This window comes from Octopus bimaculoides, chromosome 13 (assembly GCF_046866305.1).
Source record: "Octopus bimaculoides isolate indiv1 chromosome 13, ASM4686630v1, whole genome shotgun sequence".
NCBI classification, from domain to species: domain Eukaryota; kingdom Metazoa; phylum Mollusca; class Cephalopoda; order Octopoda; family Octopodidae; genus Octopus; species Octopus bimaculoides.
Window position 1 is genome coordinate 56,772,973 of NC_142940.1, and position 19,104 is coordinate 56,792,076.

Here is a 19,104-nt window from a genome sequence, read left to right on the forward strand (position 1 = left end):
GCAACAGAAATAGATCCTGCTAACGAAGCAACGTCTACCGATATCGTTGAATGAGGATCGAAACAGCTTGTTTCATTACGAAGACTAAATATATATTTATTTATCTATGATACGTATTATATACGAGTTCGGTACATATATTTCTTCTCATTTATCATATTTTACTCGTGCTATAGATATTTATATCCGGTCTTTGTAAATAATGATGAAAATTTCTTGATGCTGATTCGAAATCCCTGTTACCCAATGCAGATGTTTTATTGGCATATTTTACCAAGGATCTGTTACCTAATATATTCATTGCTTCTCTAAAATGTACATTCTTTTTTCCTTTTTGTAATGTTTTTAACCATTTCCCAGTGAGTATTTCGTTTACGCCTTTCCATCACAACTTTATGATCGTCAACTGATTTATGGTAAGTAATCAGTCTTGAGTGACTTTTGCAGTTTTCTCCAAGAAATTCCGTGTAGTAATTTGGTTCACTCAGACACGGTTATGAATAACTATACATTCTATACATTCTATACATTCACACACGCACGCACACACACACACACACACACACGTATGTATAAACATGCACATACACATACAAGAATATAAGAGTTAAGGAATGGAGTAGGTAAGATCCGAGGCTACATATGTTTCATAGAGAGCGGAACCTCAGAAGTGGTAAATATCCAAGCGAGGTGTATACCGCAGGCTTCTCTTCAGGCCAATGATATCTTGATAAAATGAGAGTTTGCATCGTCGCGAGGAGGTACATGTTAACACACGAGGTTAGCATGTACCTCATTGTGACAATGTAAACTTGGATATTTATTACTTCGTAGGTTCCGCTCTCTATGAAACATATGTTACTTGGACCTTACCTACTCCATTCCTTAACTCTTGCATATATATACATATATATATATATATATATATATATATATATATATATATATATATATATATATATATATATATATATATATATATATATATATATATATATATATGTGTGTGTATATATATATATATATATATATATATATATATATATATATATATATATATATATATATATATATATATATATATATATATATGTATATATATATATATGTATATATATATATGTATATATGCATATATATATATTATTCTAAAACGCTTAGTTTTCGAATGGTGGCAGCAGATGAAGGAAATGTTCTCTATGTGGCCTGTGTGTTTTCTGTGCTCTGTTTATCATTTTGTGCACGTTTTTTTTGCAACGTCCTGTGCCCAGGTATGCATCTATATATACATGTAGATGTAGGAATGTATATACATGTACGTATATATGCATATACTCACATATATATATATATATATATATATATATATATATATATATATATATATATATATATATATATATATAATACCTATATCGATATCATCCTAGATATTGTTTTCAAAAGTCTCTTCATTTTTAGCTGTATTGATATATATCATTATATTATTGTCGTAAACGCGGATACATTCCACTTTTACTGACTTCTCTATTTTATTGCTGTGTATAAAGAAATATTTCCATTAAAATTGCGAAATGAATATTCATGTGCGTGTGTGTGTGTATGTGTGTGTGTGTGAGTGTGTGGCGAGAGAAAGAGAGTATGTATGTACATATGCATGCATGCATACATACATACATACATACATACATACAGACAGACAGACTGACATACGAGGTGGAATAAAAAAAACTGCAAGGTATTCTTTATATATATACATATATATATATATGTGTGTATATATATATATGCACATATATATGTGTGTGTGTGTGTGTGTGTGTGTGTGTGTGTATGGGCGCAGGAGTGGCTATGTGGTAAGTAGCTTGCTTAACAACCTCATGGTTCCGAGTTCAGTCCCACTGCATGTCACCTTGAGCGAGTGTCTTCCACTGTAGCCTTGGGCCAACCAAGCCCTTGTGAGTGGATTTGGAAGACGGAAACTGAAAGAAGCCTAGTGTATATGTATGTATGTATGTATGTATGTATGTATGTATGTATGTATGTATGTATGTATGTATGTATGTATGTGTGCGTATATATTTATGTATCTGTGTTTGTTTCCCCCAACATCGCTTGACAACCCAGCCTAGCGGTTCGGCGGAAAATACCGATAGAATAAGTACTAGGCTCGATTAAGGATGGTGCTCCAGCAAGGCCGCAGTCAAATGACTGAAACAAGTAAAAGAATAAAAGTAAAAGAATGTATATATATATATATAAATATATATATATATATATATATATATATAGATGTACATATATGGGTACATCTACACATATATATAAGCATGTGTGTATGTGTGTGTGTGTATGTGTGTGTGTGTGTGTGTGTGTGTATGAAGAGGAAAAGAGGAGATAGTGAAAGAGAGAGAGAGAGAGAGAGAGAGAGAGAGAGATAGAGCTAAGGAATGGGTACGGGGAAAAAACAAATATTTGCAGGGTAATACTTGATAAACATATGAGTCTCTTAATTAGATCATTAATTAATTACTTAATTAATTAATAGCGTAATTAGATATATCATATACTATCTTTCGTAACATTTGTGAGTACGCGGCTGGTAGTCGTGGTGGTGACGATGGTAGTGGTGGATGTTGGCTGTAGTCGTGGTAGTGATGGTAGTGGTAAGTATAGTACTGCGATGAAGAGTGTAGTGGTAGCGTTTTTGTTGGTTACGGTAGTGGTGTTCATTATCCCTGGAAGTGGTCGGACAACAAATCCCAGCCAGTCGGAATTCACTGAGCGATCGAGATCCACACTACTTAACTTCGGTGCTTGATTCCGTCGTAATGTTTATCCTTTCGGTCACTGAATACAAAACGTGGCCCGCCCACCCACGAAACCTCCAATCGGGTCACTTGTTCTGAGTCACCAGTATTACTAATTTTGCTCAATAACACAACGCATCGAGACTACAACCTTATGATCATGAGTCTAACACTCTAACCACTGAGCCACGTGCCTCCACTTTTATTAGTGAGAATAACAGTTGGTCATATTTGTGGTGGTGAATAGTTAAATATTGGTCGCTCCCCAATCACGGGGAGCCAGGATCGATCCCACTACATGACAGCTGATTGACTTTATAATCATAGCAAGTAACTTAGTGGTTCGGCAAAAGATAACGATAGAATAAGTATTAGGCTTACAAAGAATAAGTCCTGGAGTCGATTTGTTCGACTTAAAGCGATGCTCCAGCATGGCTGCAGTCAAATGACTGAAAAGAGTAAAAGAGTAAAAGAGTAGAAGAGTAAACTATCTTACGTATTGTAGAAGCATAGACAATTTATTGCACATAAATTTTAACAGCAAAATCTTACACGGCCCCCGTTGAGGACCACTGATCCAAATGAAGGATCATCGTGTCCGCTGGAACATACACCGGCTTACCTCCCCTTGTTTATTGAAAAGCAATAGTATATAATCTGATGCACACTGATTAATCACGTGAAGAAAAGAGTGTGATTGTATAGACAAGTGATACTCTCGTCACTGACTACCGCTGTCGCTAACGTAGCGATGTGAACGGCCCTGCCTAAATCCTCATATATCTCCTCTTCTTCGCAGCAGAGAAATATCTAAAATGGCAGCGGAGACCTCCGGCGTTCTCTGCACCCAGACCATATCCCTGCTCATCGCTATTGGCACGGAGATGGTTATCTGCAGCAAGTGTGAGCCCCTGAGTTAGACTGGCTGTCCCAGCGCATCTCCCTCGCCATTTTGTTTTCTGTCTATAATTTCTGATAGTGGACAGAGGAGAGGTCGGGCAGTGTGGACCCAGTCAGAACATCACGGTTATTTTCTCCTCTTTTGTGTTGGTTGTGGTTCTCGTACAAGTGGTAGTAATGGTAGTGGTGGTGGTGCTGAAAGATTGTGATGGGGGATTGCGAAGGTAAATGTGATGTCGATGACGGCGGCGCTGCTGGAGCACAATCAACGGTTTGCCTAACCTTTAGCTACTTCAATCTGCTGCATTTACTTCTCCCTACCCCACCTCTAATTCTCTAGACATTTCACACACATGCACATAACGCGCTTGTGCATGTATCAACACACTCATATATTCATATATACGTGCATATATATATATATATATACATGCATACGTGCGTACACAGATATATAGATATAGACCCCCACACGCGCACTCACATATACATACTTATATACATACGTACATACATACATACATACATACGTATGCATATATAACAATCACAACACGTTGTAAATGAAAATACGCACGGAGTGTTGAGTAGAGGTTGTTTCATGTGGCAGCGTTCAGTGTGAAAGTCACTTCTAGTGCACCCACGAATGCTTTAGGCAATTACACTGTGCTGACAGCTGATAAACAGCTGTTCCCTTCTATCTACCTTCTCTGTAATCTCTTTTCCTCCTCTTTCTTTCTCTAACCTCCTTCTGTTTCTCTCTCCCTCTCTCTCTGCATATCTCTATCTATCTATCTATCTATCTATCTATCTATCTATCTATCTGTCAGTCTAGGAGAGATAGATAGATTGATAGATAGATAGATTGATAGATAGATGCGGATACAGCCATAAATCTGTAGATATGTACTTGTACATATTCTTTTCTTTTATTCTTTTACTTGTTTCACGCATTTAACTGCGGCCATGCTGAATCACCGTCTCGAAGGGTTTTAGTCGATGAAATCGACCCCAGGACATATTCTTTGTAAGCCTAGTACTTATTCAATCGATCTCTTTTACCGAACCACTAGGTTACAGGTGCCTAAACACACCAGCATCAGTTGTCAAGTGATGGTGGTTGTGGGGGAGACAAACACACACACACACACACATATATATATGTATATATATTCTTTCAGTTTCCGTCTACCAAATCCACTCACAAGGTTTTGGTCGACCCGAGGCTATAGTAGAAGGTACTTGCCCAACGTGCCACGCAGTCGGACTGAACCCAGAACCATGCGGATAGGAAGGAAACTCCTTACCACAAAGCCACGCCAGCGCCAATATAAGTAGTATATGCATATATATATGTATATATATATATATATATATATATATATATATATATATATATATATATATATATATATATATATATATATATATATATATATATATATATATATATATATATGTATGTATGTATGTGTGTGTGTGTGTGTGTGTGTGTGTGTGTGTGTGTGTGTGTGTGTGTGTGTACTAGAAGGACGAATGTGGGACGAGAGAAATAGAATGGTGGGAAAGGGGAGTTTGCTTGAGAGAGGTGGTGGGAGTAAAGACTGTACAAATTAAAGACATTCTTCCCTCCCTACATAAGCAAAGGCTCATCGAAGAAGCCTACGCGGAAGTCTATATATGGTTGCTTGACCTGCTGTCAAAAATAACCAAATCCTACCTCACTGAGAACACGTTAGATATTGTATTGGCATACGTATCTGAAAGAAGACGGGATGATCGCAGCGGGAATGTCTTTAATCAGGGAAGGCCTACAGCTTAATCAACAACAACAATAACGACAACAGATTGACCAGCATACAAGCCACTGTTTTTGGCTGATATCTTTATCAACAGACATTTGTATATACACAGTGAATATGAAAATGAATTTCTCCTATGAAAATCTCAGTCTTGAAGGAATAGATTCAGATGTCTGCTGAGAACGAAAGATAAGGACATGGTTCTAAGATATTCTTGATCAGTGGATCACATACCGCCGCAAACCATCCACCTCATTTCAGCCACCCATTTTAAATATAAATTCTGTGTCCTATTTTCTCTTGCACTTCCTCTCATTATGGTAAATGTACATGGCTCTTCAAAAGCCAACGGGTGAATTTTTACATAGTCACCCAACCTGCTAAAAATAAGTCACACCTCTCCCTCTCTCTCTCTTTCTTTTTCTCTCCTCCCTCCGTCCCTGTCAAATCACATCCTACCTGTGGAAGTAGTCTTAGGTATGCCACTAAAATGACGAATCAGTCGTGGCTGGAATACCTTTATTCATAAGTTTGATAGCTCAGGGTTGACCTCAGGATGACCCAAAACAAAATCAACAACAAATAAGGTTCTATTTCCATATTTTTAATCTGTAGGGTTTCGTTATGACCCCTAATACGCCGCTTGATTTGACTCTAACCTTACATGTTGTTGAGTGCCATGACTAGAAAGACAGACCCTTAATACACACATACAACCCACATTTTCCTGACCTCATATCAAGATAAACAGCGCATGACCTTGCAGGTGAAGCCCAGTTAGAATTTTCTTAAATTCGAGTAGCCCATCCCACTCAAAAGATCCCCGAATAAGGGTTGTTTTGAGGATGTTGAACGAAGCATCCATGTTTCCAGAGGTGAATTATCCAAACCGCAAAAAGAAAAAATTCCTCTCAACACATGGCTGTCATGCTTCCCCACTACTTCTGCTCCTATCTGACTCTTAATTGTAAATTAATGGTCAGATAAACTCTCATAAGATTTTAGAAGCCTCAGGTGGCTCTCTTAACATTCTCTGTTTATATCATTATGTTAACCCTTCAGACATATGTATTAATTGCTGGAAGGGACGCCATATTTTATTTTGCAACCATATACTACCAAGCATATTATACTACCAAGCATATTAAAGACTTTTATAAATCAATACTGCATCCTACCTGTGTTAGCAATGCTATTCAATCACTTTTAAAAGTTATCTCTACAAATTTTCTATAGAAATTAGAGCTAGCACTGAAAGTAACGACGTTTCGTAAACGAATATGTCAATGTAAACAATACGATCAAAAATAGAAAAATATCTATTTTTTCTACCTATTTTACCTGTTTTATCTATTTTGCTATCTTCGATTGTATTGCTCATATAGACGTATTTGGATACGAAACGTCATACCTTTCAGTGTTGGCTATAAATTCTATCAAAAATCTGTAGAGATAACTTCAAAAAGTTCAGCCGTACGGTTGCACTGCATAGTTGTTGTTTGATCCGCCGTTGGTTACCTTTTAGCATCAATTAGTGTTTGTCGATATATTTGTTTGTTTTATTACTGACGTGTCCCAAAGTTTACATCGTTTTGCCTTCGTCACAGTCGTTGGTTTTGAACATATGGTGACATCGTTCACTCTATGTATATAAACTTTGCTTGAAATATCTACATATGGTTCAAGTCTATTGATATTACATACGTGCTAAATAGAAATATTCAACTGTATGGCAAAAAAAAAAAAACCGACAAATAATGATTGACTAATACTATAATAGATAAAAACACTTATATGTATGTATATTTATATCCACACATATTTGTATATACATGCGCGCGCATATATATATATATATATATATATATATATATATATATATATATATATATATATATATATATATATATATATATATATATATATATGTGTGTGTGTGTGTGTGTGTGTGTGTGTGTGTGTTTACACACACACACACACAGATAGATAGATAGATAGATAGATAGATAGATAGATAGACAGATAGATAGATAGATACTCTCATACACAGATATACGTAATTATATATAATTATATATGCCAACAGTAATTGTAGGTTTTTGAACACAGTTTTGTACTTTACATATCGCGTAGCCAATTCTGAAAACAATATTTCACTGTTCCTAGTGAAGTGTCGTTGTCCTTGTTGTTTTGAAAAGCGGTACCGCGAAACTCGGAGTAAACAACTTTTGAAAACCCAGTTCATTTACTGTTGTTATTATTTGTATTTAACATCCTTTATTCGAATTAACAAGACAAACACACACTCCCGCACATACATACATACATGCATGCATACATACATACATACATACATACATACATACATACATACATACATGCGGGCCTATATGCACATGACTATCTGTAATTATGTCTCTATGTTTACATCCCTGATAAGCGGACACTAAAATGGTCATTGTGGAAATAAGACTATTTTAGAGTAAATAAACAATTAAATAAATAAATAAGTATGTTAATAGATAAATAGATACCAGAAGAAGGACTGAATTGTAGCGTCATTGATATATTTGCTTCCTAATCATTCGTTTTTTTCTCTTATATGTATGCTTGTGTCTACGCATGCATAAATGTATGCTCATATATATATATATATATATATATATATATATATATATATATATATATATATATATATATATATATGTGTGTGTGTGTGTGTGTGTGTGTGTGGGTGTGGGTGTGGGTGTGTGTGTATATATGTATATATATGTATATATATATACATATATATACATATATATATATATATATATATATATATATATATATATATATACATACATATATATATATATATATATATACGTTTATATATACATATATATATATATAAATGTATATATATGTATGTATATATACTTGCACATACATACACACACGTATAATACATGCATGTGTGTGTGTGTGTGTGTGTGTGTGTGTGTGTGTGTATAGTAACGTTTATTCATGTGAACACCAGAGTAGTCTCATACGCCATCGCTCAGATTGTGTAAGGGTAAACAGGGAAAGATATCGTGAATGGGAAAAATGCATCTACATGTTCATTATAGCAAACAAATATTCGACTTCCGTAATTTCAAAATTCAAAACATTGTAAGACTTAAACTCAATGAAATTGCAGCGATGATAATGTTGTATATTACAGAGAATAAAATACATTCTAGGTTTACATAATTCGACATCGTAGAATGCTACCCATACACGCACGCACGCACGCACGCACGCACGCACGCACGCACGCACGCACGCACGCACGCACGCACGCACGCACGCACGCACGCACGCACGCACGCACGCACTTCAACAATTCTTTTACGTTTCGAGCCTACGCTCTTCAACAATTCTTTTACGTTTCGAGCCTACGCTGTTCAACAATTCTTTTACGCTTCGAATACTAGATATTTACTAAAGCGTGATAATCGAATTATAAATTAAAGTACGGAGTATGCTCATATCCTTCGCTGAATCGGCTCTCGAATACTTTTGTGTCAATCTATTGTCGATATAAACTACACTAACATCGTCATTATTTACACTGCATTGGTACTAGAATAATTCGTGTCGGCCTGCCATCATCATCATCATCATCATCATCATCATCATCATCATCATCATCATCATCATCTCTACCACTGCCATCATCATCACCGTCGTTGTCGTCGCCATCGTCATCATCGTCATCGTCGTCGTCATCATCATCATCATCATCATCACTATTATCTTCATAAGCTACACCTGACTGACACTAGTAGTTTATCGTTCCATTAAAGAAATGTGCTTATGCCTGAAACAGTTTTGTTTGCATTCTAATAAGTAGTAGGCTTCTTTCTTTATTCTATCTTGGTATCAACGAGGAAAAGGTAAGCGACTTTTAAAGAGTTGTAAAAAACAAAAACAAAAAAAAAAGACTGCAAAACAGATAGATTTGACCCTCATCCCAAGCTGCCGAAATGATCCTCTTGGACCTAATATCACCGTGGGTCTAAGTACTTACGGATATGGCCACATATTAAATAAATAGATGCGTTGATGTTATCTGAACCTCAACAAAGAATTCAAACACGCCTCGCTTCTATTAGTAACTATGAAAGAGACATTCAACACTGAAGGCTGATGACGTCACTACTAGTTTCCAATCTTAGCAGCAGAGATGAACTAATGGAATTGTTAAGGAGGAGCACTAAGTAAAATGTGCGGCAGTATTTAAATACCACCCTTTATGTTCTGCGTTCAAATCCCGCCAATGTCTTATACTGCCTTTCATCTATTGAGCTCAATAAAATACCCGTTATATACTGGTGTAGAGGTTAATCAATTTTACCTCTTTCATTACAAATCGATACTGGGTCTTGAAACAGTGATTTGTTAGAAACGCTTTAATGGGCGGAGTATATAATTGAGGCTAATGCCAATCAATACCTGTATTCAAATACCATGGGATTATATTTGGTGTTTGGTTCTTAATAATCGATAATTGTGATAAATAGGTATCAACTAGGATCGATACCTGGTGGTGTGTCAACAGAGAGACAGGGAACACAGAACAAGAAATTGACATATCTTCATTTACACAGATTAATAATTAAATAAATATTTTGTATTCTTCGGTGTTTAACACGAACGAAGAGACAGACAGAGAAAGAGAGATTGTGTGAGGAAGAGAGAGATGTAAACGTTGGCCGATATTTAGATAGACAGACAGATAGATAGGTCGATAGATAGACAGGCATGCAGACAGACAGGCAGGTTGTTAAGCAGGTAGGTAGAGACGGATAGATAGATAGATAGATAGATAGATAGATAGATAGACAGACAGACAGACAGGTAGGTAGGTAGATAGATAGATAGACAGACAGACAAACAGATAGATAAGTAGGTAGGTATATAGATAGACAGGCAGACAGGCAGACAGACAGATAGGAAGGCAGGTAGGTAGGTAGGTAGATAGGTAGACAAATAGATAAATAGATAGACAGACAGACAGACAGACAGACAGGCAGATAGGTAAGTAGGTAGGTAGGTAGGTAGGCAAGCAGACAGACAGATAGATAGATAGATAGATAGATAGATAGATAGATAGATAGATAGATAGATAAATAGATAGATAGATAGGATCGTGACAGATATGTCTATACATGAATGTATGTATAGACACCTACGTGCTCACACACACATATACACACATATCCACAAAGGGAGAGTGAAGCAGCGGATCGTATAACAACAGTTCAATAGAACAAAAGCAAAGTCTAAGAATTGATTCTGCCGCGCCACGCCCACGTAAATACACACTCAATTACAAACACGCGCCCGCACACACATACATACGTGTATGTGTGACTGTGTATGTGTTGTGTGTGTGTGTGTGTGTGTGTGTGTGTGTGTGTGCGCGCGCGTGTGTGTATTCGATCTTTTATTTTAATATGCATAGGTCTATATCCATAAGTCTATGTGGATACATATGTATATGCGTTTGTGTGTGTGCATGCATATATATATATATATATATATATATATATATATATATATATATATATATATATATATATATATATATACATATATATATATATATATATATATATATATATATATGTATGTATATATGTATATATACATATACATACATATACATATATATATATATATATATATATATATATATATATATATATATATATATATATATATATATATATATATATATATATGCATGTACATACATACAGACTATGCCTTTCTTTTGCTGGGTTCATTTACGAACCCACGGAAAACGAACCTGCACCAACTATTCTGCCTATATGTCTGTGCACACCTTTCAGTGCAATAATGTATGCCAGAAGGTCTGCAAATCTAACGGAGGCCTCAACAGACATTTTCAGATCCACAAAGATCAGAACTTAACTGCAGCTTTTGGTGGTCCAAATCGGATATGCAATCTATGTGGGTGTTTTTTCAAAACATTGTCTGGTTTAAAAAGCCAAGCCACACGCCATGACGATTCTAAGATGTAGGTACTGTGCATAAGAAATAGGCAACTATACATACTTACATTAATACATACATACATACATACATACATACATACATACATATATACATCATATATATATGCATATATACATACATATATGTACATAAATATATATGTATATATATGCATATATGGGCACAGGACGTCATAAAACGAAAACAACATGGAATACGAACTTTTTTTGAGAACAACGAAAGAAACAAATGGAAAACAAGATAAGTAACATAAAGAACGACCCTTCATTAGTTGTCGGCTGTTTTATCTACTCCACTTTTCGAGCAATTACGACAAGATGTGTCTTCGAGAAACAGTTGCTCCCGCAAAGCAAAATAAAATTTGGGATTTGCGGAGGGTCAAATTTAGTAACAAAAAACAGGACAGTGAAAACAAACAGTAAGGGCTGCTAGACCATAACGAGGTGAGGTGGCGAACGCTGGAGGAACAAGCTTTGACAGGAGAAAAGATAGGAGAGGAGACAGACAAAAGTGCTTGTGATCTGTGTGGCAGATCAAAAGGAAAAAAAAATTCAAGTTAGGAAAAGAAAGATAACCGTTAAAGGTGCGAAACTGAACAGTACAATTGGTCGATAACTGATAAAGAATTATGAACTTTCTGATTGTCTCCCGTTCGTTTTTACATTCAGTACACGTTACGTCGTTTGTTTATCCATTTTTTCATATATATATATATATATATATATATATGTATATATATATATATATATATATATATATATATATATATAAAATATATAGTTTTAGGGAAAATAACCAATTTTCAAGAACTCATCGATGAAAATCCACTATCACATATAGAAAAATTAATAATTAAAAGCACAATAAATGAGTATAATATAAAGTAAAGTAAATATCATAAGATAAATATAATAAAAAGATTACACGTGTTTCATAACCAATTTTCAAATAGAAAAGAAATTTAAATCGATTAAAATCAATTGAAATTATCGAAAATAAATTCTATTCAAAAATATAGCTACTCGTCAGATCGTAAGTAGAACAATAATTAGATATATATCTCAACCAACAATAAGTACCAAATGAATTAATATGAAATACTTATTATATAAAGATAGAAAAATTATTTAAAAAATATCATAATATCAAAATAATAGCCATTCAATAATCATCCCTTCATCCATTATAATAACATGTATATTATATACAAAAAACATCTTACATAAATTATCATTGTTTTAAATTATCATTGTTTTAAATACAAGTTGAACGAAGTTTAAGTTTAAAATAATAATGAAGATAAAATTAGTACATATTTAACCGGTGTAATAGTTAAAGCTATACTATTTAAAGCTAAAAACATTTATTTAATTATAATTAAAGATCAATTGAATAATAGAAAAATACAAGATTATTTATTTCTACAAACGTAATAATAAAAAATATGAATGAAAAAATTATGAATGGAAAAATTATGAATGAAAAAATTAGGAAAGAAAAAATTATTAAGAATAAAAGATTAAACTTTATATATATATACAAAGTTTTGATTTAAAAAAGAAAAAAAAACTTTAACGAAGTTCTAATATTATGTTGAAATGAAACTATAACTCTAAAGTGCACGCACTTATACTATTTTAATGAATACGTGGTCAGACGACATGCTAGAAGTAGCAACCAACTGTATTCCAAACGACAGTAAATAAGAATTTTTTTGCAGAAAATAAAGAATTGTACGGGTTGAAGCGAAATTTGTCAGTGAACCAAAGAGCTAGTATCGAAGGAACCAGAACAAAGCCGTTAACAACAGAAAAACACAAACCCGTTGCAAAAGTAAATAAATTTTTAAGGAAATTACTTCGCAATGTAACCGAGGAACGGGTATTTTCTGCCCCCAGGGGGCCCGTTACTCGTTATGTGAACATTTTAAGAGTCTAAAACCATCCCTGGAACATAAGTAATGCATGTTCCCAGTTTGGAGAAAATCAGTTGAAAAATACGGCCGTTATAATCTTTTACACAAACACACACACACAAACATACACACAGAACTTTTCAGCACTTCATTTAACTAAATGATGCCGTAATTGTATGGTTTTGTATTGCTTACGTTTAAAATCGTCCCATACACAAATTCCTTTAAATTCAAAAATCCATTACTAAACCAAGTCCTCCTACCACGATCACACTAATAAGTACAATAGCCAAAGCAAACCTATTGCATCACAAATACATGGCTAACCGTTGCTATTCAACCACTAATCGTAGTTCGAATCGAACCCCTTCCACCCACACTGCCACATCTACTTAACCGTGATTCAGAATTAATCATAACGACTTAGCAATATGATTCAACTTGATATAGAAACCAACTTTGGGGCAACAGCCAGCCATCTCTGAAACCAAGTTCTACAACAATTAGAATTCTTATCTACCACTAACTAATTCAGAACTTAACGCTAAACTCTCCAGGCTTAAACATTCCCTCTTCAAAATCTTACACAAACACCCCACCTTATTCCCTTCGGTCACAATTCTTAATCTTACAAAACCTATAGTCTAATAACATCATATATCTCCTTCAGAAAAATAGAGGGAATTCTACGTCTCGATAAGCACACATGCAGAGACTTCGTGATCAACACTTAAACACTGGTACGCTATGTTACACAGATACACACACACACACACACACAAATTTATACATGTGAATATGTGTGTCTCTGTATGTGCGTGTATATGTATATGTCTGTACATCTGTCTCTGAGGAACGCATAGCAGGGTGAAATCACGTAATCTGGCAGCTCCGTTAGCCGAAGCAAGTGATCCTCGTCTATTAACGATATAATGACGAGTGCTTTTAAGCACCACGAGTCCTTGTGAAATATCCTCTCAAGCTAAATTATGCAGTATTCTGTGTTCTAACACAAACTCCATGTTAAGTGGGAGAGCGAGAAAACCTTTTGAATGAATGTGTTCTTTAATGTAGTTGCATTTTCGGTTACATGTATGTCTGCGTGTGTGTGCGTGCGTGCGTGCGCGCGTGTGTGTGTGTGTGTGTGAGAGAGAGAGAGAGAGAGAGAGAGAGAGTAAACGCGTGCGTGTATTTTCTTCTGTTTTTAGTCGTTTCAATTCTTTACCTGAAGAAAGATCTGGTTTCTAACAATGATACAAAGTTCTATCTTTGGAATGTAGATAATGAAAAGTATGTCCCATTTGAAACCTGAGAAAAGTCTTGTCAAGTTTTACTGTTCCGCTTAGGGACTGTATCTGTAATGTGCGAATCAGTAAATTTGTTTTTCTGATAATCCAAGCTTATCCAGACTGACAGTTTAGGCATTTACTTACAAAAGTAAGTACACCGATTATTATTGGTATAAATGTGAATTTTTAATCTGGATATAGAAGCAGGAGGTTTCAGAGCAGCTGTCCATAATAATCCTTTTTCTCTTTAATTTCCAAGGAGATAGTGACGTCAGCAGGGAGGAGCTGAATATACTTGAGGACTCTAGACCTCTCTTGGAAAATGTTTGTCTTAGAATAGCACCACACACGTCAAGAATTTATACACACACGTGCGCGCGCGTATATATTCATGTATGTATATGCACACACACATATATATATATATATATATAAATTATACTATTTTATAGAGATTGTTATTAATTAACAATACTCGTAGACAGGCTACAATCGATTTGGCTAGAACGTAATTATGTGAGTCGTCCTTTTCTGTATTGTCTCCATGGTGTCTTTCGTGTTGTGGAACATCTTGATGAGGGGAGTCTCTGGTTTCTTTAAAATATGAAATTCATGCCATATTAACTGACACGTCTCCGAAACGGTCCGTCGATGAGATTTTGGATCTATTGAACATTGTCTATAATTTGAGTATGTCCGTTTAATGCTTTAAAATGTCTAACTTTCCACTTTCCACTCGCATTGTGCTGTAACTTGAAATCTTTAGTCCTTATGTCATATCCTATGAACTTATAATTAACTATGTCCTATATCATATCGACGTCTTCTATTTTAAAATGCCTATGTATTTATAAATGTTTTCAAATAGTTTTAAATATCTACGTGTTTTCAAATATTTTATATGCTTGTGTTCTAACCTGTAAATTTTTATTGCTCTATGATATACCGTGTGAATTTATAATTCACTATATCTTATAAAATATCGACGTTTTTATATCTAATTATGTGTATATTTATGTGTTTGTATTATTTATATATTTCTAAAAATGCCTATGTATTTATAAATGTTTTAAAATATTTTTAGATACCGTAAATCTTCGAGTATAATCCGTACTTTTATCCCAAAATTTAAAGGTCAAAATTTCTAGTGCGTACTATATACGAGGTTAAAAATGAAAAATATTTTCTAAGCAAAATTTTCTAAGTGATAAATATGTAAAGGCAATTTACTTAATATTTATTTTTCACTGACGTTATTACTGTTATTTCTTTATTTTCTGCAAAGTGCACAAAAAAGTTACACGTTTGTATTATGTTATATATACAATAACAATAAAGGACGTTACCGTATATACGTTTACAAACCAAGGACGTTACATAGATCTCATTGACTCAAGTAAGAGCAGGGGTGCGTATTATACACAAGGTTTAGGTTTTTCAGAGGTACAGACCCCTAAAAATCCCCTGCGTATTATACTCAAGGGCGGACTATACTCGAGGATTTACGGTATTTACGGGCTTATAAAATATGTTTATGTCTATATGCTTGTATGTTATTAATACTTCTATTAAGTTGAGCTTTATGTTGCTTTATCAATGTCGAAGAAAGTGCGCATATATATTGACTATTCTGCTGGATAATAGGTCATGTTCCTCTAGTCTTCCGCTCGTATTGCCTCCACTCAAATTATATATATATATATATATATATATATATATATATATATATATATATATATATATATATATATATATATATACAGCACTTTCCTTGGATAATGGAACTGCAACTGTAACATCCTACATATATTTTTACTGCACTATACATACATAATACATACGTACATACATACATACATACATACATACATAATACATACATACATACATACATACATACGTAAATACATACATACAATTACTGAGAACATATATTTTTTTCGTGGTTAGATGATTCGGCATCTATTTCTAACATATAGGAATCCACTTTTGCTGGTCATTCCTCTTATTTTTGTATGTAATATAATTTTAATCTTCGGATTTTTTTTTTTTGATATGCTAGACCACTGGTTTTAATTGATTAATATCAATTTCTACCCTCATTAATAAATTTTATATAATAATGTTCTCTAACCAGTAAATTAGCTGCAAAAATTTATTAACTGCAGAATTATTTCCGGACTTAGCGCGCCAGATTGAAGACATTTGAAATGATACACTGAGTGTAATTTGTAGAACTCTACACGTGCTCCCTTTCGGGTGGACGTCTTGTGTCTAGTTCTGGAAATTGCATTGCGAATCGACGGACTACGCTGACGATCCTGCAGATATTTACTTATGTAAATTTTAACAGGTGAAACCATGGTACGTAGGTTAATCGGTTTTTTTTTTATTTAGTATTTTTCATTTGTCTTGCCCTCTTACAGTCTGTTGTGTCGCTGAATTTTTACTGAGAACATATATTTTTTTTCGTGGTTAGATGATTCGGCATCTATTTCTAGCATATAGGAGTCCACTTTTGCTGGTCATTCCTCTTATTTTTGTATGTAATATATATATATATATATATATATAAAGTTGTAGTGTATTGTCAACTTAATGTGACAATCCCAATAAGGGAACACACTACTGCCGTTTAGCCCTAGGAAGCTGGACCGCTTCCTGTCGGCCTTGACACAATTACTGTGTCCTTAAGTTTGCGAGGGGAAGACAAGCTCCTCCACCCAGCCTAGCCAGCATTCAGGGACATGTTTCTGAGTCTTTGCTCGTCATCAGCCTGAAGTAGCTTGCCGGCTGGTTAAAGAAGCCTGTTTAGCCCTCGCAAACTTATATAATCATAGTGAAGTTTATTCACTGATCAGCAAAATTAGAAATATAATATTTCTAAATCTCTCAGATATATATATATATATATATATATATATATATATATATATATATATATATATATATATATATATATATATATATGCATATATATGCATATGTGTGTATATGTGTATGTAGCTGCAGGAGTGCATACAGTTGTATGTATGTTTTTATGTATGTATTGAAAGTCTTTAAGTAACACTACTATCGCCACTTTAAAAGGCCACCACCACCACCACCACAGCCACTACAGCCACCACGAGTGAAATAACAATGAAAAAAAAAAAAGAAAAAAAGAAACTGTTCGCCACCGCCGTCACCTTCCCGTACAAAAATACATTACACAATCTCCGGGAACAAAAAAGCAAGGAAAGAAATAGAGAGGGAAAGGGGGAGAAAGAGAGAAAGAGGGAGGAAGGACGTGATTAATAATGTGAGATAGAGAGGGGTAGCGCGAACAGTGTGTGTGTGTGTGTGTGTGACGCTGTGCAACAGTTTGTTTGTGTTTGTTGAAGTTCTATATAAGCCGAGACTTGAGTAGATCAACTGTCAGTACAGACTGTGTTTAGAGGAGGAGAGATGACAGCGGAGAGATTTGTAGTTTAACTGACAAGCGTCATGTAGAAATGTGATGTAATCTATAGGATCGCATACAACCGGTGTAGATACAAGCATATACGCGTACACACACGCACATACAAACACACACGCACACACATACACACATATATTCATATATATACACTTATATACTTTAACACATACACACTACACACATATGTACATAGTCTAACAAAAATATACATCTATGCATTGACACATATTTATATGAAAACGTTTACCCATTGGGATACATAAACACACACACACACACACACACACACACACACACACACACACACACACACACACACACACATACATATATATATATATATCTTTATGTCCGCACACACACACACACATAAATATACAAACATACACGCACAGTGATATATAAAGTGAATTAAGAAATGGACCGCGGAGTTTCTATAACATGTAAACTACCAACTTTGAGGTGTACTACATCTTTTCAATCAGGTATTATTAATCTCTTTATCTATTTAATAATTATTGTTATTGTTTTTTGTTGTTAGTGAGTTGGTAGAAATTGACGGAGTGTTGAAAAATAAAAACAAAGAAGTTTTTGCAATATTTATTCGATTCTTCGCGCCATGAGTTCAAATTCAGCAAAGGTCCACTCTGCCTTCCGTTCTTTCGTGGTCGATAAAATAAGTACCAGGTGAGCATTGAGCTCGATGTAATCGACTAGCCACGGTCTGCCAAATTTCAGGACTTGTACCTATCGTAGATAGGTTTGTTATTATTGTTGTTATTGGTGAAGTAGGATTGTTGGTGGCGGTGTTGTTGGCAGTGACAGTAGTCGAGGTGGAGTACGGCGGAAGTTG

General features: G+C 34.6%; 1 protein-coding gene across 2 annotated transcripts in view; it reads left to right on the top strand.

Annotated features, from left to right (window-relative positions):
- Positions 1–244: 244 nt before the first annotated feature.
- Positions 245–19,104, top strand: part of LOC106875962 (prostaglandin E2 receptor EP3 subtype) — a 67,572-nt gene continuing 48,712 nt past the window's right edge. Inside the window, exon 1 of one of the 2 annotated variants that reach the window (XM_014924305.3) lies at positions 245–416. The gene's annotated coding sequence lies outside the window, so the exon portion shown is untranslated. Of the gene's footprint in view, positions 417–17,910; positions 18,737–19,104 lie in introns of those variants that run through there. The other variant, XM_089361859.1, reaches the window with a different exon arrangement.